This window comes from Odontesthes bonariensis, chromosome 11 (assembly GCF_027942865.1).
Source record: "Odontesthes bonariensis isolate fOdoBon6 chromosome 11, fOdoBon6.hap1, whole genome shotgun sequence".
Classification (NCBI taxonomy): Eukaryota; Metazoa; Chordata; class Actinopteri; order Atheriniformes; family Atherinopsidae; genus Odontesthes; species Odontesthes bonariensis.
Genome location: NC_134516.1, coordinates 28,460,429 through 28,483,505, shown reverse-complemented (window position 1 = coordinate 28,483,505; position 23,077 = coordinate 28,460,429). Strand labels below are relative to the sequence as shown.

General features: G+C 42.5%; 8 non-coding genes across 8 annotated transcripts; 3 read left to right on the top strand and 5 right to left on the bottom strand.

Annotated features, from left to right (window-relative positions):
* Positions 1 to 255: 255 nt before the first annotated feature.
* On the bottom strand, positions 256 to 337 carry trnas-gcu (transfer RNA serine (anticodon GCU)). The gene has a single exon. It is a non-coding gene; the product is annotated as a tRNA-Ser (tRNA).
* A 1,010-nt stretch (positions 338 to 1,347) lies between these two features.
* Positions 1,348 to 1,429, bottom strand: trnas-gcu (transfer RNA serine (anticodon GCU)). Its single transcript has one exon. It is a non-coding gene; the product is annotated as a tRNA-Ser (tRNA).
* Positions 1,430 to 2,439: 1,010 nt separating this feature from the next.
* Positions 2,440 to 2,521, bottom strand: trnas-gcu (transfer RNA serine (anticodon GCU)). The gene has a single exon. It is a non-coding gene; the product is annotated as a tRNA-Ser (tRNA).
* Positions 2,522 to 3,531: 1,010 nt separating this feature from the next.
* trnas-gcu (transfer RNA serine (anticodon GCU)) lies at positions 3,532 to 3,613 on the bottom strand. The gene has a single exon. It is a non-coding gene; the product is annotated as a tRNA-Ser (tRNA).
* A 1,586-nt stretch (positions 3,614 to 5,199) lies between these two features.
* Positions 5,200 to 5,272, bottom strand: trnak-uuu (transfer RNA lysine (anticodon UUU)). Its single transcript has one exon. It is a non-coding gene; the product is annotated as a tRNA-Lys (tRNA).
* Positions 5,273 to 21,350: 16,078 nt separating this feature from the next.
* trnat-agu (transfer RNA threonine (anticodon AGU)) lies at positions 21,351 to 21,424 on the top strand. The gene has a single exon. It is a non-coding gene; the product is annotated as a tRNA-Thr (tRNA).
* A 243-nt stretch (positions 21,425 to 21,667) lies between these two features.
* Positions 21,668 to 21,741, top strand: trnat-ugu (transfer RNA threonine (anticodon UGU)). The gene has a single exon. It is a non-coding gene; the product is annotated as a tRNA-Thr (tRNA).
* Positions 21,742 to 22,002: 261 nt separating this feature from the next.
* On the top strand, positions 22,003 to 22,076 carry trnat-ugu (transfer RNA threonine (anticodon UGU)). The gene has a single exon. It is a non-coding gene; the product is annotated as a tRNA-Thr (tRNA).
* Positions 22,077 to 23,077: the final 1,001 nt, after the last annotated feature.

Here is a 23,077-nt window from a genome sequence, read left to right as displayed (position 1 = left end):
TCTTAAATTTGTCCTATTTTGAGGAAATTGTTAACAGCTGGATGTGGCAAAGGTGGATGCAAACTGAAAGTAAGACAGCTCTTTCACATTAGCCTGAAGTTAAACTCAAAATTCTTCATGATAGATTCAATCGCCCAAATGAACTTCGTGTAGGCAAATAAAAATTCTGCGACAGAAGCATTGTTTGAAAAGCCTGCTTGTAAGAAGTGGAATGAGAAATTTTAATAACCCAGAACAGAATTTGACATGCAAAGCCGACGAGAATGGGATTCGAACCCATGCGTGCAAAGCACAATGGATTAGCAGTCCATCGCCTTAACCGCTCGGCCACCTCGTCCTCTCTGTTGCAAGTTTGACCATAAAAAATTCCGTCTTAAACGACAGCTGGTATAATTTTGATCTCAAAATTGGAGCCTCATTAGATACAATGGTCTTGAGTTCAGAGGATATGAATTTATCCTCCTTTCAGAAAAAGAGAATCATTGTTATCTAAATGTGGTACCATGTAGGGATGTTTGAGGTTGTTTGATTTAAAATTGGGCGAAACAAAAGCAATTCCACTTAGGATAAGTCAAATTTAAGGTTGGGGTTATTACAATCTCTTCAGAATATACCCAAATATGGAAGACAAACTATGTCAAATTATAAAGGGCTTGCTTTCCAGGCAAAATGTGGTGGGATTGATGTCCGAACTCCTCAGAAATCTTTTAGGTGCTCTTCTGGTGAGAGGCCTTAATGATCATCTTATAAAGACAAACCAACTTATGTGCAAATTCAAATTTGTTTAAAATCGGAAAGAAAAAAGAATCTGCCAAACCATGAAACACTACGGATTTTCCATGTCGCACTGATCGAACGCAAGACTCTAATTGATACATTCAACCACTCTGAAAAACACTGATAAAAACCAACAAGCTTCAGTTGTGAGATCTATTCCTTTTTATGTATCAAGGAATGGATCGTTTGGTCAGAAATGGTTCGTTAATTTGGAAGCGCTAATAATACATCACCCGAAGGGGAATTAGCTCAAATGGTAGAGCGCTCGCTTTGCATGTGAGAGGTAGCGGGATCGACGCCCGCATTCTCCAGTTGTCTTTCCTTTGTCCTCTGTGGAGGAAATGATTAACAGCTGGATGTGGCAAAGGTGGATGCAAACTGAAAGAAAGACAGCTCTTTCACATTAGCCTGAAGTCACACTCAAAATGCTTCATGATAGATTCAATCGCCCAAATGTACTTGGTGCAGGCAAATAAAAATTCTGCGACAGAAGCATTGTTTGAAAAGCCTGCTTGTAAGAAGTGGAATGAGAAATTTTAACAACCCAGAACAGAACTTGACATGCAAAGCCGACAAGAATGGGATTCGAACCCATGTGTGCAAAGCACAATGGATTAGCAGTCCATCGCCTTAACCGCTCGGCCACCTCGTCCTCTCTTTTGTAAGTTTGACCATAAAAAATTCCGTCTTAAACTACAGCTGGTATAATTTTGATCTCAAAATTGGAGCCTCATTAGAAACAATGGCCTCGCGTGCAGAGGATATGAATTTATCCTCCTTTCAGAAAAAGAGAATCATTATTATCTAAATGTGGTACCATGTAGGGATGTTTCAGGTTGTTTGATTTATAATTGGGCGAAACAAAAGCAATTGCACTTAGGATAAGTCAAATTTTAGGTTGGGGTTATTACAATCTCTTCAGAATATACCCAAATGTGGAAGACAAACTATGTCAAATTATAAAGGGCTTGCTTTCCAGGCAAAATGTGGTGGGATTGATGTCCGAACTCCTCAGAAATCTTTTAGGTGCTCTTCTGGTGAGAGGCCTTAATGATCATCTTATGAAGACAAACCAACTTATGTGCAAATTCAAATTTGTTTAAAATCGGAAAGAAAAAAGAATCTGCCAAACCATGAAACACTACGGATTTTCCATGTCTCACTGATCGAACGCAAGACTCTACTTGATACATTCAACCACTCTGATAAACACTGATAAAAACCAACAAGCTTCAGTTGTGAGATCTATTCCTTTTTATGTATCAAGGAATGGATCGTTTGGTCAGAAATGGTTCGTTAATTTTGAAGCTCTAAGGATACATCAACCGAAGGGGAATTAGCTCAAATGGTAGAGCGCTCGCTTTGCATGTGAGAGGTAGCGGGATCGACGCCCGCATTCTCCAGTTGTCTTTCCTTTGTCCTCTGTGGAGGAAATGATTAACAGCTGGATGTGGCAAAGGTGAATCCAAACTGAAAGAAAGACAGCTCTTTCACATTAGCCTGAAGTCACACTCAAAATTCTTCATGATAGATTCAATCGCCCAAATGTACTTGGTGTAGGCAAATAAAAACTCTGCGACAGAAGCATTGTTTGAAAAGCCTGCTTCTAAGTAGTTGAATGAGAAATTTTAACAAACCAGAAGAGAACTTGACATGCAAAGCCGACGAGAATGGGATTCGAACCCATGCATGCAAAGCACAATGGATTAGCAGTCCATCGCCTTAACCGCTCGGCCACCTCGTCCTCTCTTTTGTAAGTTTGACCATAAAAAATTCCGTCTTAAACTACAGCTGGTATAATTTTGATCTCAAAATTGGAGCCTCATTAGATACAATGGCCTCGCGTGCAGAGGAAATGAATTTATCCTCCTTTCACAAAAATAGAATCATTATTATCTAAATGTGGTACCATGTAGGGATGTTTGAGGTTGTTTGATATAAAATTGGGCGAAACAAAAGCAATTGCACTTAGGATAAGTCAAATTTAAGGTTGGAGTTATTACAATCTCTTCAGAATATACCCAAATATGGAAGACAAACTTTGTCAAATTATAAAGGGCTTGCTTTCCAGGCAAAATGTGGTGGGATTGATGTCCGCACTCCTCAGAAATCTTTTAGGTGCTCTTCTGGTGAGAGGCCTTAATGATCATCTTATAAAGACAAACCAACTTATGTGCAAATTCAAATTTGTTTAAAATCGGAAAGAAAAAAGAATCTGCCAAACCATGAAACACTACGGATTTTCCATGTCTCACTGATCGAACGCAAGACTCTACTTGATACATTCAACCACTCTGAAAAACACTGAGAAAAACCAACAAGCTTCAGTTGTGAGATCTATTCCTTTTTATGTATCAAGGAATGGATTGTTTGGTCAGAAATGGTTCGTTAATTAGGAAGCGCTAAGAATACATCAACCGAAGGGGAATTAGCTCAAATAGTAGAGAGCTCGCTTAGCAGGTGAGAGGTAGCGGGATCGACGCCCGCATTCTCCCGTTGTCTTTCCTTTGTCCTCTGTGGAGGAAATGATTAACAGCTGGATGTGGCAAAGGTGGATGCAAACTGAAAGAAAGACAGCTCTTTCACATTAGCCTGAAGTCAAACTCAAAATTCTTCATGATAGATTCAATCGCCCAAATGAACTTGGTGTAGGCAAATAAAAATTCTGCGACAGAAACATTGTTTGAAAAGCCTGCTTGTAAGTAGTTGAATGAGAAATTTTAACAACCCAGAACAGAACTTGACATGCAAAGCCGACGAGAATGGGATTCAAACCCATGCGTGCAAAGCACAATGGATTAGCAGTCCATCGCCTTAACCGCTCGGCCACCTCGTCCTCTCTCTTGTAAGTTTGACCATAAAAAATTCCGTCTTAAACTACAGCTGGTATAATTTTGATCTCAAAATTGGAGCCTCATTAGAAACAATGGCCTCGCGTGCAGAGGATATGAATTTATCCTCCTTTCAGAAAAAGAGAATCATTATTATCTAAATGTGGTACCATGCAGGGATGTTTCAGGTTGTTTGATTTATAATTGGGCGAAACAAAAGCAATTGCACTTAGGATAAGTCAAATTTTAGGTTGGGGTTATTACAATCTCTTCAGAATATACCCAAATATGGAAGAAAAACTATGTCAAATTATAAAGGGCTTGCTTTCCAGGCAAAATGTGGTGGGATTGATGTCCGAACTCCTCAGAAATCTTTTAGGTGCTCTTCTGGTGAGAGGCCTTAATGATCATCTTATAAAGACAAACCAACTAATGTGCTAATTCAAATTTGTTTAAAATCGGAAAGAAAAAAGAATCTGCCAAACCATGAAACACTACGGATTTTCCATGTCTCACTGATCGAACGCAAGACTCTACTTGATACATTCAACCACTCTGAAAAACACTGATAAAAACCAACAAGCTTCAGTTGTGAGATCTATTCCTTTTTATGTATCAAGGAATGGATCGTTTGGTCAGAAATGGTTCGTTAATTTGGAAGCGCTAATGGTACATCAACCGAAGGGGAATTAGCTCAAATGGTAGAGCGCTCGCTTTGCATGTGAGAGGTAGCGGGATCAACGCCCGCATTCTCCAGTTGTCTTTCCTTTGTCCTATTTTGAGGAAATTGTTAACAGCTGGATGTGGCAAAGGTGGATGCAAACTGAAAGAAAGACAGCTCTTTCACATTAGCCTGAAGTCACACTCAAAATTCTTCATGATAGATTCAATCGCCCAAATGTACTTCGTGTAGGCAAATAAAAATTGTGCGACAGAAGCATTGTTTGAAAAGCCTGCTTGTAAGTAGTTGAATGAATACTAAAGAATACTGCTCCTTATGTGGAACAAACCAAACTCCAGAGAAGCTGGAAGCACCACTGCGACTGAACTTGTGACATCATTACAGTTTACGCAACTTCCTCCAACATCTATGTCTCTTGAGGCCTTTACGAAATATATTTCTGCCACTGATTTTTCTGATGAAGTGCTTTGTTTTATTGCCACTTAAATGAAGCAAACAATGCCCTTGTTGTTTAAACTGCACCAACGTTGATTTATCTTTGTAATGTCTTGTGTTCTGTTCTGGGTGTTCATTCATTACAGATTGTCCAAATAGTGAAATCTAAGTGAAAAGAAGCCCTGATATAAAGCAGAACTATTCATGATAAATGCTCTTAACCTTTTGTAGTTTCAGTGAATGTGATCAACACTCTGCAGCTGGCGTATTTAAGGTGATTTCTATAGTTTATATAGAATTATTCTATAGTTTCTATAACTTACAAATGAGGATATAACGATGCAGCTAACAGCAAAGCTAACAATAAGCTACATAGAAGGAAAAGCATCAGCCAGGCTCTGTCAGAGGTGACAGTGTAGAAACAGAGTGCAGGCATAGAGGGAAGTACAGGTTAAGAGGTAAATTACATTTCTACACCTGAACAGGGACTTGAACCCTGGACCCTCAGATTAAAAGTCTGATGCTCTACCAACTGAGCTATCCAGACCCTATGAGAGTGTGTCTGAGTGACAGCTGACATCTGAAACACTTCCTGAGTCCAAAGCTGTGACGCTGTTTTCTGAACAAACGCCTGGTTGATGTGAACTTGTGTTGCAGCCACTGAGCATAAAGAAGAAGGCCTTCATGGAGGGAAACAGGGAGTTAAGGAGGAGTGTGAAGAAAAAAGGAAGAGAGCAAGTCGGTGGGAAACTATCTGCAGCAGAACAGTGTGAGGGATGTGTGGTCAGGAATGGAAAAGCTCACAGGCTTTGGGATAATGTGGGATCAGACAGATGGAAGAGTTCAGACAAACTCAGCATGCTGCTGCCTCCTGCTACAGACCTCACATCCTCCATGTACCAACAGCTTCCCTGTCACACCTCAGCACATCTACATGAAACTATCACATCTATAGGAAAATAAACTATTGCCTCATCTGGATACAAACAAAAGAGATGATTGTGGATTTTAGGAGGAGCAGCAGTCAGCTGAACAGCGTCTCCATCCTCGGTGAAGAGGTGGTTGAGGATTACAGATACCTGAGGGTTCACCTGGACAGCAGACTGGACTGGAAATGCAACACTGAGGCTGTCTACAAGATGGGACATTCAGTAAACTATTCCTATAACTGTATATATGCTAACTGAGTTGGCATGGGTTGGTGCACTAAACACATGTTACAGAGTTTAATATTTCTGTATCTTTTAGTAAAAACAGGAAAGAATGAGTGTATATTTCCAGCCAAATTCCCAATAAAGCTGCTCTCATCCACATATTTTTCTGTTTCTTCTGTCAGACGGCTAAACAGAAAATCAGCCCATTAAGACTACGTGTCAACTCGTGGTCACTTAAAGCATGTCCAGACTGTCGCTCTGCTCTAATAAAATCCTGATTTTGTAACCGCAGCCTCATGTGAGAAAATCCCCCTTCAGGTGACTTAAAGACAACATGTTGGCAGCGATTTCAGCTGCACTTACATGCAGCGTGATGTCCCACAGAGAAAGTTAGAAGCAGCAGAATGTCATGAAGGTTTCCTACACAGTCTATCCCGTGCATGTACGCTGGGACAACATGGTGGTCCAGTTAAATGGACGAGCCCACCTGGAACTGAAGCTGGACTTACCTGTGCATGCAAGCGTTCTGAATGTCCTGATCAAGATAAAAATATGTAACATACAGAACAAAAAGCACACATCTCCAGCTGAAAACATGAAACCTGCAGACTACAAATAAAATGTTCCACTGGGGTGACCCACCCAAGTTGGTTATTAGGAGGAAATTTCATAATTATCCTCAAAACCAGTTTTCCTCAGTGTGCAGACTTCGGGTTTTTGTTTTAAGTTTTGTACAAAGAAAAAAGACTCACATGTAACCTCTCTTCAGTGCATATTCAGAACTTATTTAAATCTCTTCCAGAAAAACTCTCGTTTTGATCGTTTTCTTTAAAATAAAGATTTTTAAAAAGCTAATTGACCATGTGCTCTGTTTTACATATAACATCAGTTATAGACACAAAGTTAGCATATTGATGGGTTTCAAATATATGTTTCAGTGGCGGCCGTGCTTTGGCTCACTGGGCCTTCAGTGCGGGTTTACCGTCCATTCAGAGTCGCTATTTAAATCCGTCCTGAGTGCCCACATGGATCTGGATCTCACTAACCGTGCTGTATGCCAATAAACACAGAGAGACAGCTGTTAGAAGACTTTCTTCTGCAGGTTTCCTTCTGATTTATTTATCTTTTAAACACATATTCAGCAGCAGGATGTTTATTCATCAATTAGCCTACTAATAATGAACTATGAGAGAGATTTCACGTGTTGAGAGCAGCTTCCATTGTTATTGTAATTATCATCACGTATATCAGCAGTTCAGAATATTTGATGATTTATATTTATAATTTAATATTTATACATGTAAATAAAATACATAATACTCACAAGAGTTCCTGATTATTATCTGTTTATTGCCATAACACTGAGATGCTCCATATGTTAGTCCATTGTTGCCAGTTAACTGCAGCCTTGCACCTTTCAGCAGCAGCTGTTACCGCTGAGCAATCAGTTCCCTCTGCACTGAGGATCATATGAAAGCAGCTCCTGCAGCTTCAGGTTAGTGTCACAGGGCTCTGAACTTTGTGTTAGTGCAGTTTGGCATGAGCAGGTCCCAGGCAAGCTTTAATTATATTGCACCAGAATGAGGTGAGTAACTTCTAGTCTATCCCAGTGCTTCTAAGTGGTGGCACTGAACCTCTGCTGCCTTAAATGTCTGAGGCAAGCAGAACCTCATTTGGTTGCAGCATTACACTATGAATATGCAGTTAAGCTCAACAGGACTGGGCATGTTAAGGGGAGGTGGTGGTTGGACCCCACTGGTCTCTAAATGTACTCAGAACTTCATATGAGATGTCCCTGTTTCTGCAGGGTTTTGTGGATTTCTTGTGTGCTGATTGGAAGCATCACCTGCATTCCTGCACAAAGCGGTAAGCTGATCCCAATCAAAGCTCAGCAACTAAAAGCAGTTTAAATTGACTCAGGTGTAAATAGAAGGCTGATCTTAATTCTCCGTTTCCTCACCCATGTATTCAGTTTATGGACAAGCTCTATCTAAGCCAACGTATCAGAAAGCAGCTGGAACCAGTGGTTCTGCAGCACAGCAGCATGGCGCTCAGGGAGGTCAGTCTGGAGCTCCTGGCAGCAATTACCAGTTTGAAGATGGGAGCTGGAGCCTTTCATCTGACACCAGCGGCGAGGACGAGCCAGTCTTCACTCCTGTGACCGACGAGGATCAAGTCTACGCTTACAAATCTCGGTCCCGCTACAACCAGAAGCGTGTGCTGTTCAGCCAGTTCCGCTACAGCCCAACAGAATCTGAGCCAGACCACGGCAAAACATCTCAGCACAAGGTTCAAGTTCAGAGCGGCTTCTGAGGATCTTTCTGGTGAGGCTCATTTTACTCTGCATGTGTGCTCTCTGTAGCTGCTGGTAGGTGACTGACTTTCTTTGTCTTGCAGATCTGCATATTCTAGAGGCATCGCTGCTGCTACCGCTTGAATAAATGGCTTTTAACTTGAATACCTTGTTGCTCCATCAAATGGCTCCTAGCTGTCTCTGGGTCACCCAGTTGTGGGTTGGAGGGGATAGTTGAGGGCCTGACAGGTTGACATGACTTAATCCTATAAATAAGGTGTTGGCATTAACTTAAGGACAGTTTCTGCTCAAAGGTGAGCTTGTGACGGTCTTGACGGCTTCAACTTGGAATGTATTCCCAACTAAAACTGTCTGAAAAGCCAACTGCAGCTCTCTGACAGCAGTGGGTAAAGGTGTGGCCTTGAGCTCTATCAGAAGATTCCACTGCTGCATATTGTGCTGAGGGGGAAACCTTTACACTCTGTAGCAATCCTCACCCTACAGCTCTGGGTAAGGGCAGACCCATCAGATGCTGGGGCCATGTGAAACCTGGACAGTAGTTTCTGCAAGTCCATGACCGAGGATGGCTTCATAACTACCGTCTGTGGCTGCAAAGGTCTTGTACTCTAAATACTTGTAATGAAGCTTGTGCTACACAAATCTAGATGTGGCAGCTACTTTTAGTGAAGTGGCTTGGGAACAAAATTTATAGGCTCAAGTACTCACTCCCTGGAAGTAAGTTGGATCAGGTGGTTTGGGCAAACAGAGTGGAGGACCCTGTTCATTACATATTAAACACAAAGCTGAGTTTTTTTATATTAAATTATTACATTACCGTTGAGGTTGGGTCATGGAAACTGAAAGGCGCCTCTCAGCCTCAATAGCAGAGGTGTGGCCAGAAGGTCATCATTGCCTATCAGGACAGCAGCATAGGACCTGCTTGTGAATATTAGCACGTAGGGAAAAATTCCAGCTGAAGAAAAAGGCCTTGTGTTGGGTTGTTCAGGAGGTTGACCTGAAGCAGGTACCAGGTGGCCAAAAGGGCTGCATCATCAGTAGCTGCTCAAGCTAAAATTCAGGGATGGGAAGAATTTGTCATCTGTTCCCATTTCTTTTGTTGCATCTATAAAATAACAGTTTAACATGCATGAAATGGCATTTTTGCAGAAAATGGGTGATTCCCAGGGATGCAACTGGACCTTCAGCTGTTCAATGAAGCCTCATCAGAAATGGTCTCCATGGAAGGGTGGCTGCCAAGAAGCTGTTCTTAAGGAGGGAAACGGGGAGAAAAGGCTGAGCTGTGCCAAATGACATGAAGTGGGCTGAAAATCAGTGGCAACAGGTCTGATGGAGGGATGAATCCTCCCCAGAGCCCAGGGAGGGTTAGAATAAATGTATTAAATTAATGAATGAATCAAACAAGTCTCACGGATTCTGTTCATTCCATCAGATTTTACAGATCAAACATCTGTTTTGTTCTACATTTGGATGCAAGAAGGCGAGCCAGGTGTTGGAATATATTCAGTTAAAGGCAGGGTAGGGGATCTTTTTCTGGAACATTTTTTTACATATTGCTTGAAATACTCTTCACACCCCCATTGCAACCAATTAATTAAAAGTTTTGACACAAATATGAAAAGTTTTAGTGGCCTCTAGAACGTACAATCTAGGAAAAACACTATCCAATCATTGTGAACGGACCGTTAACAATGATTGGATTCTGATGCCGTCTATCAAACTGCAATCTGCTCCTCCCTCCCCCTCCTTCCCCCTGTGCGCGTACCCTGCTCCGTGAACGAAGCTTGGCAGGAAGCTAAACTAGAGCCAGCTTGGCTAGCACCTAGCATTATTAAACGTATAGTTAGCATAAACTAAATACTAAATACGGCAACGATCGATGCTTGCTGTCAGAACAGCGCTCGTGCACCTTCGTGCTCGTGCGCGTTCATGTACTCTAGAGGCGTGCCTTCGGGGGGAAAGTGAAGAAAAGGGTTGGGACTTTTTACCTGTGTATTTTCAAAATGCAGCTTCGCTGGACTCAAAATCCAGGATCTCCTACCCTACCTTTAAGTCGTGACCTGTACAACCACACAGTGGACTGTGCACAAAAGCATTCACTATCCTGTCTGGAACATGAACAAACATGTCTGATTAATACTGGGCCTAATGCAACATCAAATGTTCCATCTATATGTGAGAATCAGATGTCTTACCTGGTCGTCCCTACAGCAAGGACACTGCCTGTGGGGACTACTTGCACATAGTCGACATATAATTAAAAGAAAAACTTCTGTGGACTTGTTTCCACACTTTAAGTCACTCACATTGTTAACCTGCAGGTTGCAGTTTAAATATGAACATGATAAAGTCTGGCCTTTGTTGGATTTTATGAAAGTAATTATGAGGACAGATGATGTGAACTACTGTAACAAATGTTAGTTTTCAGAATTAAAACAACCTGGGGATATAAATATTCTCATTTTCATAAATAAATATGAAGTTCAGGTGTGACAGTCAACATTTTACAGTAAAAAAAAACTTTCTCAGAAACTTAGACCCATATTAAAAAAGGTCATTATTCAAATAGACACATTTTCCCTTTTAAATGAGTTAAAAATGTAACTTTAACTTCAGTGTATTTTCAGTACAGTTCCACCTCACTGATGGCTGGTAAAGCCTCCACAGTACAAAGAACAGAAAACAGTCGCCTACAGACTATAAAGTGCTCAAATGTCACATTTCCCATGTTGGAAGTTTGCTGGGTCACAGGGAGTCTGTGGGAGTCTTTGGTTGTTCTCACAAGGCAACAAGTTTTCAGGAGGAATGATGGAAATCCACAGAAATCATCAAGACAAATTTGAGAAACAGTTCCAGATATGAACAAAATGATGGCACAAGGTGCTTTAAACATTTAACCTCCGTTATGTCCTGTTTAATCAAGTTCATCTGAAATAAATCTAAGATCTCCTCCATATCACTTAATAAAAGAGCAGCTCTGCATCATGTTGTCTCACGTTTCTACATCTCAGCTCAGATATTAATCTGAGCTTTAAACATCTCAGAGTGCGCAGAAGGCAGTTAGCGTGACTTTAGGAAGAATACACCCTCTGCTATGTTCCAAACACATCCATGCTTCTAGATCCTCTGGATGAGAGAGCTGCAGAGCTCCTTATTCCTGCCAAGGAGTCAACATTATGTTAGTGTTATTTCCAGAACTCAGCAGGTTAACTTACTAAGACTCCAGTCTTATGTCACGCTGAGCTCACTTTTTCCCCTTTGAAACCCAACTAGCAGCTCCCACTAGTGAAGTGGACAAGTGATGTGTTGGACCCCAATTTCATGACTGTGACGACTTTGTGACGTATTAGAACCGAGGTTATAACCTGGAGTCCTTCAGACCAAATCTCTGTCACTCCCCTCACACTCCCCAGCCAGAGATTAGGGGCCCACAGTGATCTGCAGGACTTTGGTCCAGATGTTTAAAACCGTATCTGACCAAGCGTAATTCACCTTCTTTAAAACATCCCATGTTCATTCCTCACATGTTGCAACAAACCTTTTAAATGTCAGAAGTGTTCATTTTCAGAGCTGAATTGAATGCAGCACGATCTGACTGGGTCCCAGGTGAGGTTTATGAGTGTAATTAGAGCAGGTAGAGCACCAATATAAAGTCAGCTGCAGCCTCAGATGAGTTACAGCACAAATCTTCTCTCAACAGCAGTCACCAGATTGCTGTTTTTGACCAGTTTTAGCTGAGTTGTGTTGCTTCTGTTTTGTCTTGTTCAACATGTTGTTTAAGGTTTTCTTCAGGTGAGTCTTCATGTTTAATGGTTTAGGTTTTTGTTCTCCTATATACTAAAGTTTCTTTCTTTTCTTTTGAAATCCAAACAGGATTTCCTGGCTTTGTGTCCTGCTCTTCAGCATTGGAACATGTTATCCCCCCCAGAAAAGCAAGTATATCAACATTTAGGTGCAGTTTATATAAAGGCAGCCAACATGGGAAGTTGTTTAGTCTGGACATGCTCAACCCATGATGTTGGTAGGAATGAGAGGGAAGAGGGTCTGCAACTATATTAATCATGCAGCACCAAATCTTACAATATATTAGACTTCAGGTTTAATGACCCACTTGAAATTCAAATAGTCCTTTAGCTTTGTTTATTGTTACTAAACATATTGGCAGTGCTACAGAGGCTACTGACAGCATGACTAACCATGCTGTCATAATTTGCTTCAACTAATTTCTGGGCTCAGGTCAAAATAGTGGCTCCTCTGGGTCTGGTAGTAGCACGTCTGGCTACGGCAGCGGCTCCTCTGGGTCTGGCTCTGGCTACGGCAGCGTCTCCTCTGGGTCTGGCTCTGGCTACGGCAGCGGCTCGTCTGGGTCTGGCTACGGCAGCGGCTCGTCTGGGTCTGGCTACGGCAGCGTCTCGTCTGGGTCTGGCTACGGCAGCGTCTTCTCTGGGTCTGGCTCTGGCTACGGCAGCGTCTCGTCTGGGTCTGGCTACGGCAGCGTCTCCTCTGGGTCTGGCTCTGGCTACGGCAGCGGCTCCTCTGGCTCTGGCTACGGCAGCGGCTCCTCTGGCTCTGGCTACGGCAGCGGCTCCTCTGTCTCTGGCTACGGCAGCGGCTCCTCTGGGTCTAATGCTGGCTTTACTGCGCAAGACTCAGACTTTGCTCGTTTCCTTGCTGCCCTAATGAACTTGAAGATCGACAGTTCTTTCCCACAGTCTGCCTGGACCTCCGACCAGGTCCCTAAGGACACATCTGAGATGCGCACTGTATACCCTTCATCCCACGTCGTCCAGTCCAGCAATGGCTACCAACGAGCCCGCGACTCCAGTTCGTACGCCAAATACTCCCAGGATGCTTTTGACCACGCTGATACCAAGACTGGGTCTAAAGGGCAGAAGTTGTACTAAGGTAAAGCTGGACTAGTGTCTGAAGTATTGAGACTCCTGTATCAATACTGACCCCTTCTGTTTTCTGCAGGTGACTCTCATGGACACTTCCATGGAGATTCCAACATGTGGCTGAACTCTGGCAAAATAAACTTGACCAATAAAATGAGGTCTGTGTATTGAATACTTGATCTCAAGGTTTGTTTTCACTTCATAGCTTTGAGTCTTCACCACACCCACTGAGGCTGACTCTGCTTTTGAAGGGCAAACTGAATACTTCTACTTTAAATTCCACCACTACATGTTTCCTTCTCCTCATGGTTGACTTGCATTACACAAACCCAGACCAAAATAACTTGAAGCTCAGTACAGTGGCCCTGCTTGACCTTGCACCATGAAGGTGTTTCAGTTAAATCTGCACTCGCTGGCCTTTTCCAAGCTTTAATTGCATGTGACTCATTAGCCTATGCTACGTAGCCTTGCCCCTCTGCTTGGCACCACTTGGTGTCTTCTGTGTGCCTCATCAGAGCCATACATCCCTCTTAACCAACTGTCTTAACTTGCCCTCTGTATGTGCGGCCTTTGTTCATCTCACCTGGGACACCAGCTGGAGGGCTATGACACTGCTTCATACAGACTCGGTCCTTAACGTGGTATCACATCTTCCCATGTTGGTTTTCATCCTACACAAGACTTAAATATCTCCTCTGCTTTTGTTTTCCTGATTCTACCACATGTGGAAGATGCCTTTTCAAATTCCCCTCCAGTGCAAAGCTACATGATCAATTTGCAAAATATTTTTTAACTCCTTCGATTCAGATCACTTGCTATTAAACTAGCAATAGTTGGCACAATCAAACTTTCAAAGTGCTCTCCCACAGTAGGCTCTCTGATACGGCCCTCTAGAAAAGGTCTCCAAACAGTTCTAGCAGTCTCAGTGAATGGAAGTGTGGAAATTATTAGACCTTTTGCAGAGTAGACTGGAGAGCTGTCCAGGGTGTACCCTGACTTTCAATTGGCAGCAGGGATAGGCTAAAGCAGAGATACTCATTGCGCGGCTCCTCAAGCTTTAATTGGTGGCTCGCACTCGCATTGTAGCTTATAACAATAAGGTAACAATACATTTTTTCAAATAACATACAGCAAATACTGCACAGTGTGAAGTATTTTTATTAAGGCTTAATGGTGTTTCCTAAAGGGGGCACTGTTAAACCTGGCAACGCAGCCCGCTTAAACCACCGTCACACTTGACCGCAGTGCACGCTAGCTCCATTAGCGAGATGCAGGCACAATGGGTCGGTTTTTAGTTAAAAAAGGACTAAACCATGCTCATCTTGAATGTCTCACTATGATTACAACAAACTACAAATACAACATGAAGAAAGTCAAGGACATGCATGCCAGCTTCCAGTATTGAGTATTAAGGATTCCAGTATTCAGGTAAATGCGGTCTTAATTGAAAATGTATTGGCTGTGTTGTTTCTTTTGTGGGATGTTTTATATGTAGAAATGCATATTTGCAAAAGGGGACTTAGTATGTTGTCATAAAAGTTGCTCTTCCCTTGATTTTGCTCTGCCAATGTGGCTCTTGTGGAAAAAAATAGTATCACTGGGCTAAAGGCTTCCACTACCCTAAACTGGATACATTGAGTAAAGTAAATGGATGGTAAGAGTTCCAGTGAGGAACCTTGGAGTTATTTGACCAGAATTTATCATTCAATGCACATAAAACAGGTTTCTAGGACTGCCTTCTTTCACCTTTGTAATATTGTTAAAATCAGGAACATCCTGTCTCAGTGATGCAGTAAAACTGCTCCATGCATTTGTTACTTCAGGATTTGACTACTGTAATTCTTTATTGCATTCAGAGGATGCAACATCAATAGGCATGTTCTGGCACAACCTGCCATTACAGAGTGGAAAGGCAACAAGTTGCCTATTAAAGCTCAATAGTAGAGTGGCACAGGGTAGGGTTGTCAAAGAATATTCTACATTTGAATAGGTTTTTAAAAAAAAAAAAAAAGACAAAGGTGAAAATTATTCAAATGTTGAAAAACATCTGCCTTGAGTCGGCACACTGCATGACGGGGTCAGGGACAGGTCACAGGAGTCGTATTGTCTGGTAAAGCGTCACTGCTGAAAGTTGATTCACTTGATGGCAGAAAGTTCAGGGCCCAACTTGACTGCAGACAAAGAAAGTGATTTTAACCCCCAATAATATATAAAGGCCCGCCTGGAAATACTTCAGATTTTGGTCAGTTGATGGAAAAATTTAGAAGCCTTGACAGTTGTATATGAGCTACAGTTAGCGTATCATTCGACCACCAGCAACATGGTTACATCTTGAAAATATTCAAGAAAATAGACTTTGCATAACATGAAACAAAAATTGTTAAAGGATAAGACCGGTTTTTTGACATTGGGCCCTTGATTTCACATTATAACATGATGTTCTACTCACCCCTGCTTGTTGTTGGTCATTTGGAGCTGTTCCGAAGATATTCGAGAGGCGTCTGGCTGCTCTCTTGAGATATTCGGCCATGAAACGGTTTCCTATGGGCAAGCTTATACAGGCACAAACTATGCTGTTTATAATTTATTAATTACTCTACACTAGCACTGATAACGTGGAGGTGCGTCGCTTACTTAAAAAAAAATCCGGGTTACTGTAATTTTGATTTTGTCGTAAAGTGGGTGTTACTGACGTCATCGTCGTGCTACTGCCACAGACCTGCTGCCTATTTATTCATGCGGCTAAAATTCAAAATTAGTAACCCGGATTTTTTTAAGTAAGCGACGCACCTCCACGTTATCAGTGCTTGTGTACAGTAATTAATAAATTATAAACAGCATAGTTTGTGCCTGTATAAGCTTGCCCATAGGAAACCGTTTCATGGCCGAATATCTCAAGAGAGCAGCCAGACGCCTCGCGAATATCTTCGGAACAGCTCCAAATGACCAACAACAAGCAGGGGTGAGTAGAACATCATGTTATAATGTGAAATCAAGGGCCCAATGTCAAAAAACCGGTCTTATCCTTTAAATGTTTCAACTTGAATAAACCACCTATACAAGTAGTTAAGTCTGTTAACTTAAGCAAAAAAAAAAAAAAAAAAAAACCCTAGGCAAGGTCATCATTTGACAAGACTGCTGAAGACAGCACTGGCTGTGGCTCAACTGTAGAAGAATATTTAAGGAGTATCCAGCCAAGTATTTCAAGCACAACGTTTGTTTGGCAAGCCTTCAGGTTGGCTACTGTGCACTCAGCAACCTATAGAAGGGGTTGTGTCTGGCTGCCATGTACAGGTGTAGAGAAATGGCTGTAACTGATCGCTATAGTCAATTGAGCAACTATTTAACACTTCCATAGCAATTCCTCTCAAGATGCAGAGCTTTGAGACGCCATGTTTGAAACCAAAAGCAGAATGTCCGAGTCAAATATGACAGGTGATGCCTGCCATTTGCCTTGAACCCAGATGGTGTACACAGGCCATTGTTTCCCTTAGTCATTCTGAAGCAAGATCATTTGACAAGATTTTATTCAAAGACTAAAAAGAATCTTGTCCCGTTGGGATTCAGCTTTCCAATCTGAAACAGAACCAGATTAGTTAGAGCATTGAGATAAAGACATTTGCAGGTACCACTCCCAACATACCCTCTGCACATCATGTTCAGCTCTAGCGGGCACTTGGGAAGAACTTTTTCTGCTGCCCAGAACCATGGCTGTCAGTAATATGCTCCTTCAAGTAGTGGACGTCCTGAAAGTAGTCTTTGCCCTTCTCATGCTGCTGGCTGAAGGTGCTGTAGGTTCCAGAGGGGTACAAGCCGTACAAAAGCCTGTAGTCAAAGTTAGGAGATCCACCCACACCAAAGCGTGGCACCAATACGATTGCGGATCCCGGTCCAGACCCTTGGCGGTCATCCGGGTAGCCGAATTCCTCCGTCTGCTGCTGGTAATTCCCGAGTTCAGCTTCCTTGGTGACACTGGAGGTCTCCCCTGACTGGAGGACAGGGCCAGGTGGTGACAGAGGGGCTGCAGGGAGAACGTCAGTGAGGCTGAGGGCTTGGGCTGACACATCCTCAAAGACTGAGGGAGCAATAGCCCACTGGGTTTCTGTGTGGAGACATTTCACAATTAGTCCTTTGCACAGCAGAAGTTCTGATAGCACAGAGTGTTGACATCCCAGTTTCCTAGGATGTAAAGTTAAAAGCTCAACCCCCTCTCCAGAGATTTTGAGCAGGCCAAATGAAAAGTACAGGTGCAATGCACAGGTTCTCTTTGGTGCCCCAGTAAGGCTGCTTAAAGTGAAGGGCCTTTCCTCCAAGCAGAAGGGAGCCATTACACACCTGAGCATCATTTTGTTTTAATACACATGTTCTGAATTTTTTACAATCCAAACACAGCAGGTTTCGGCTTCAGAATAGAGTTCGGCAAAATTTGCTAGTGACTACATGAAAACGCACAGACACCTAAGGCTACGTGCCCACGACAACGACAGATAAACGCAGAACATTTCCACAGATGTGCCTATCTTGCACACGGCGACGGCGTTTTTAGGAGTTCAAAACGGAGAAAACGCAAACGCCCTCCAGAGTGGAGATCTTGAAAACGATCCAACCTCTCGTCGCCGTTGGAACAGTTCAAGACGCAGAAGTGCGTTTTTTGCACACGTTAAGTGGGTAGTTCTCCATGAACGACTCCCATATCTCACTATATTTATTTTGGACACTCTCCCAATCCACATTATCCACTGCCTTCCTGGCTTTGTAGTTCAGTGTCGTGTTCAGGAGCAACTGGACCTCATCATCTGTCCAAACAAAGTTTGAAGGCGTACTGTTGTTGCCGCCGCGCTTCGCCATTTTCTTCCAACTGACGCGGAGGAAGTAGCCACAAAACAGGCATTTCTCATATTTATTAATATATAACAATACCAAAGGTATTGTTGCTACTGCCACCTACGTCCGGGGCGTGCATACTACATCGGCAAACTATGAGTTTTATACGTTTTCCCTGTTCCCATGGGTAGACAGATATCCACCCCCAAGCGCTCGTGAGAACGCAGATAAATTGTGGAGGAAAAAAACAGACATCTGCGTTTCTGCTTCAGAGCGTTGTCGTGGGCACGTAGCCTTAGGCTTCCAAACATATTTTGGGCCATCTACACTCCAAGCAGAAGAGTTACCTTGTGGTCCAGATTGGGCAGCTCCAGGTTGCAGAGCACCAGCGTCAGATCCTACATCAACAGGCACATAAGTGACAGTAGAGTATCCTGTTGCAGGCAGGCCAGAGCTCAAGCTGCTCAATGCTGGACCCGTCTGAACAGCCTGTGGGACACCAGAAGCTTGCACAGCCATTTCCACGGGCACAACGAAGCCAGAGCTGCTGAATCTTGGGTCTGCCTGAAGAGCACCTTGGACAAAGCCAGGAGCTTGGACAAAACCGGGCGCTTGGACAGCCATTTGCACGGGTACAACGGAGCCAGAGCTGCTGAATCTTGGGTCTGCCTGAAGAGCACCTTGGACAAGGCCGGGAGCTTGGACAAGGCCGGGAGCTTGGACAACCAGTTGCGTTGGCACAAATGAGCCATAGCCACTGAATCTTGGGTCTGCCTGAAGAACAGGTTGACTTAGACCAGAGGATAGCACAGGTGTCGCCATATAAACGTCACTGGAAGCAGTGTAGGGCACGGTCACCGGGCGGCCAGCGGCTGCTCCCTGGTAAGAGCCAAAATTACCTGCAGCTCTTGTGCCGCTGCTGCTCTGGCCTGCTGATTTTGAACCTGGGTGCATGAGAACAAGTTTAGCAGAAGCTGATTCAAGCAAGCATGTAATGTTTTACCACAACAGATGATAGCACACCTTTAGTGGGAAAACCCCATGTAGCAGCAGTCAACAAGGCAAAGAGGGAAACCCTGAAATTATGTACAACAAAGAGTAAGAATGCAATATTAACTAATGTTTCCAATCAATCAAACAAAAACTGTAAAAGGCAGCTTGTGCTTATACCTCAGGAAGAACCCAGCAGCTGTCATGGTGAAAACAAGCTATGAGAGGAAACAGCAAGGGTGAAGGTTTATAAATAATGCCACAGACCAGCCCAGACCAATCAAAGCTTAACGTGCTAACAACAGACAGCTGCTTGTGAGGGACTATCAGGACAGGTGGACGCTGGAGGCTCATCTGGTTGCTCTGGTATCAGCCTCATTGTCTCCTCTGGCCTCCACACTCCTGTCTGTGCTAAAGGCACTTAGTCACTGCCAAATATTTTACTGTCGTAAAATAGCTCTACCCAAATTGTCGTAATTCTCAGGTTTTCTATTTCAGTTAAACGTAGAAGCTGGAAATAACATCCTAGATGTTGAGTTTTCACACCGACCCACTGACACATTTAACAAGTTAACTGAGGCCTGTAGAGTCTGAGATGTAGCTCTTATTGGTCCTTTAAAGGAGACATGTTTTGCCCTTTTTGGTACAATTTCCCGAAGTCTTACTGAAATGTGTGAGACAGGTCAGGAGCTCCTGGTCTTATTGGCCAAGTTTTTGCCCCAAAAGTGTATTTTATTTCCTAAACATGATGCTTTTCTAACTTTAACCCAGTACTTTTAATGTTTTACACCTTTCGACCAAGTAGTTTTGGAAAAAAAGGTGAAAAACGAATGAAGGAAACAACGGTCTCACAGCAGTTCAAAGACTGGTGTCAAACACAAGTCCCGTGTTTAGGAGATGGTTGACTATCCTCTGCATCCTTTTTAATCTCCTGACTTGGTCAGTGTTACTTGTTGATAATCCAGCGGTGCAGGATGATGTTTCCTGTTAGTTTTGGCAGAACTGGTGCTCAGCTGCTGGCACAGAGGAATAACTGGCCCAGCAAAGAGCCTCCAACAAATAAGCAACCGGATGATCCAGAACTTCCTGCAGCTAAACAAAGAGAAAACAGAGGTCATTGTCAGCTGTTAAAAATCTGAGCTCAGCTTCAGGCTGTGATGTTAAAAAGCACAAACCAAGCAGGAATCTGGGTGTTATTATGGACTCAGAGCTGAACTTCAGCAGCCAGATCAGCTCAGTTAGGAAGTCAGCTGACTATCACCTGGAGAATATTTCCAGGATTAAAGGACTTCCTTCCCTGGTTACCTGTCAGATTTTATTACTCATTTTAAAAGCTTTGAATAGTTGGACGGTTGCCTCTGTCTATGATCTGTGAACTCCTTACTCCCCTGATTGCTGCTCACACGGCCCACTGTTTAATATAACTGACCTGTTCATTAGATGGAAATGAATCCCTGCATACTCCTAAAAATCACTTTATTTTGAGGCTTTTTCTTCAAATTAAAACCCCACTTTCATAATTACTCGGGACTCTTTGTAAAATGCAAATAAAGCCAGAAAGATATGATCTTAGAACTATTAAAAAGTTATATCTAATTAGAGATAGTGCAAGTTCGGTGCCATCTGTTGGTTTCCTTAGCGAGGAAATAGTTTTTGAATTGCTCTGTATGAATGAATTGGATTCATTCTGAATTGAATTAATTGGATTATAATTACAATGAATTGAACTCCAATTGGCCTGAATTGGACTTTATTATTGAAGTGCCCTGAGATGACATTTGTTGTAATTGTAATAGTTTATTTTGGCAACATTTTAAACAAACTGACATTATTCTGTCTTGGGAAACACTGCTGGTGGAAAACATGATACTGGCTGCTGAAAAACTGGCAGAAGTGGACCTTCCAACGTGACAGTGACAGGAAGTAATCAGCTGAAGTCGTCCAGAGATTAACAGAGAACACAAATCAACATTCTGGAATCCGGACTTCACTTCCATCCAGAATCTGTGGTTGGAACCACACACCAGAAGAGACAGAACAGAAGCCTTCACAAAGTTGTGATGTCATCACTGTAGTGACATCACAATCGATGTCATCTCTGATCTTGTTTCACATCACAAAGGTTTTCACATCGCCTAAAAAACACTTAAAGGTGGGGTAGGGGATCTTTTTCTGGAACATTTTTTTACATATTGCTTGAAATACTCTTCACACCCTCATTGCAACCAATTAATTAAAAGTTTTGACACAAATATGAAAAGGTTTAGTGGCCTACAGAACGTAAAATCTAGGAAAAACAGTATCCAATCATACTGAACGGACCGTTCACAATGATTGGATACTGATGCCGTCTATCAAACTGCAATCTTAAAAAGTAATTTTGATTTTAAGTACTTAAGAACAACAAGCAAAATGTTTGCTTTATTCTTTCATCGGTTTTATGAACCATGTGGTGCTGTGGCTTAGTTGGCCAAAGTGCCTGTCTAGTAAACAGGAAATCCTGGGTTCAAATCCCAGCAGTGTTATTATGTACATCAACATGGGGCCATAACTGTGTACAGCAGTGCTTCAGGAGTGCTGGACTTCCAAAACAGTCTGTACTTGGAGACACTTCATCTCATGGCTTTAACTATTCTTGAGGTACAGAAGATTAAACTGGGACTTAATCCAATGTTTTCACATATGAAGTGAAATAAATCACAAAAACCACTTCCTGAGGTGGTTCCAGTTCCTGCTCTTTATTCCTTCATCAGTTTTATGAACCATGTGGCGCTGTGGCTTAGTTGGTCAAAGTGCCTGTCTTGTAAACAGGAGATCCTGGGTTCAAATCCCAGCAGTGCCTGTGGTCCTTTAGAGCTAGCTATGATTTAGCATGAGAAACTGGTAGTAAGTAGGGTTCTACTGAATGCTTTGCATTGTTGGTCTTCATCAAATGATGGACCTTTTAATGAGCATCATGGTTATTATGAGTCTGTTCTTTGGTCAGACTTGATAAAAATGTTTTTAGAAGTCCCAGTTAGTTTTGGGAGAGTCTCTTGAGCTCATTTCCTGAAATGGATCCAGTTCCTGCTCTTTATTCTTTCATCAGTTTTATGAACCATGAGGCGCTGTGGCTTAGTTGGTCAAAGTGCCTGTCTTGTAAACAGGAGATCCTGGGTTCAAATCCCAGCAGTGCCTTAAGGTGTTATTATGCACGTCAACATGGTGCCATAACTGTTTACAGCAGAGTATTCCTAGAAGCTGGCTTAGCGGAAAGCCTGGCTTATTTCGCTACTTCTGGCATTGACTCGCCACCTGCCGAATCGCTGGCTCTGGGTGACCCAGCGGTCAGACGGGCAAGCAGCGAATCCTTCTAAATTTAGCGAGAATTCCGTTCCATAAAGGTGGCTTATTTGAACGCGTGCTGAGTAACCATGGTAACTTATGCTGCTGAACTAGCCTGGTCTCGGGCAGGCTAAAGTTGAAGCTTAGCTTAGCTGCAACTCAAAAAATGTCCGACCGGCTGAAACGGACTCCGGAAAGAAATGTTCACTTAGAATTCTGCGCTCCCGCAACTCATGTCTTGTCTAAAAAACGAAACAAAAACTGTGGTCATCATATCACCACTTTCACTGTCTCGAAAAATCAATCAGTCGGTGCCAGTGCAACTAAAGAAACGCAACTATACACACATGAACATGAAATTAAATGAGAGAGAACATGGTATTCATTAAAACTAATCAATACCTAACAAACATCCGATCTACACCCAAGTAGGACCCGACTCAGAAAAATGGGGGACAGGTAATAATGTTAATGATACAAATTATTGAAAGCTCCTTTCAAAACAGTCAAGGACACTGTACAAACAAGATATTAGATAAAACGCAGGAATTAAAACATCTTACCATATTAAAAATATGACCTCTGTTCTTTCAGGCTGCTGCTCCACAGTTACAGTAGCCGATAATGTAAAACAACCTACTGGCTGAAGTATTTGCATTAAGTTCATCATCTCCCTCAGGCTTCCCTAATGTTATCGGTGCACTACACTGTACCCATGTACGCATCCAAGGCAAGGCAATTTTATTTGTAGAGCACAATTCGTACACAAGGCAATTCAAAGTGCTTTACAGCTACATAAAATCACAAGAAGGCAATAAAATCATTCCAAAAAACAAAAAAAACATTAATTAATT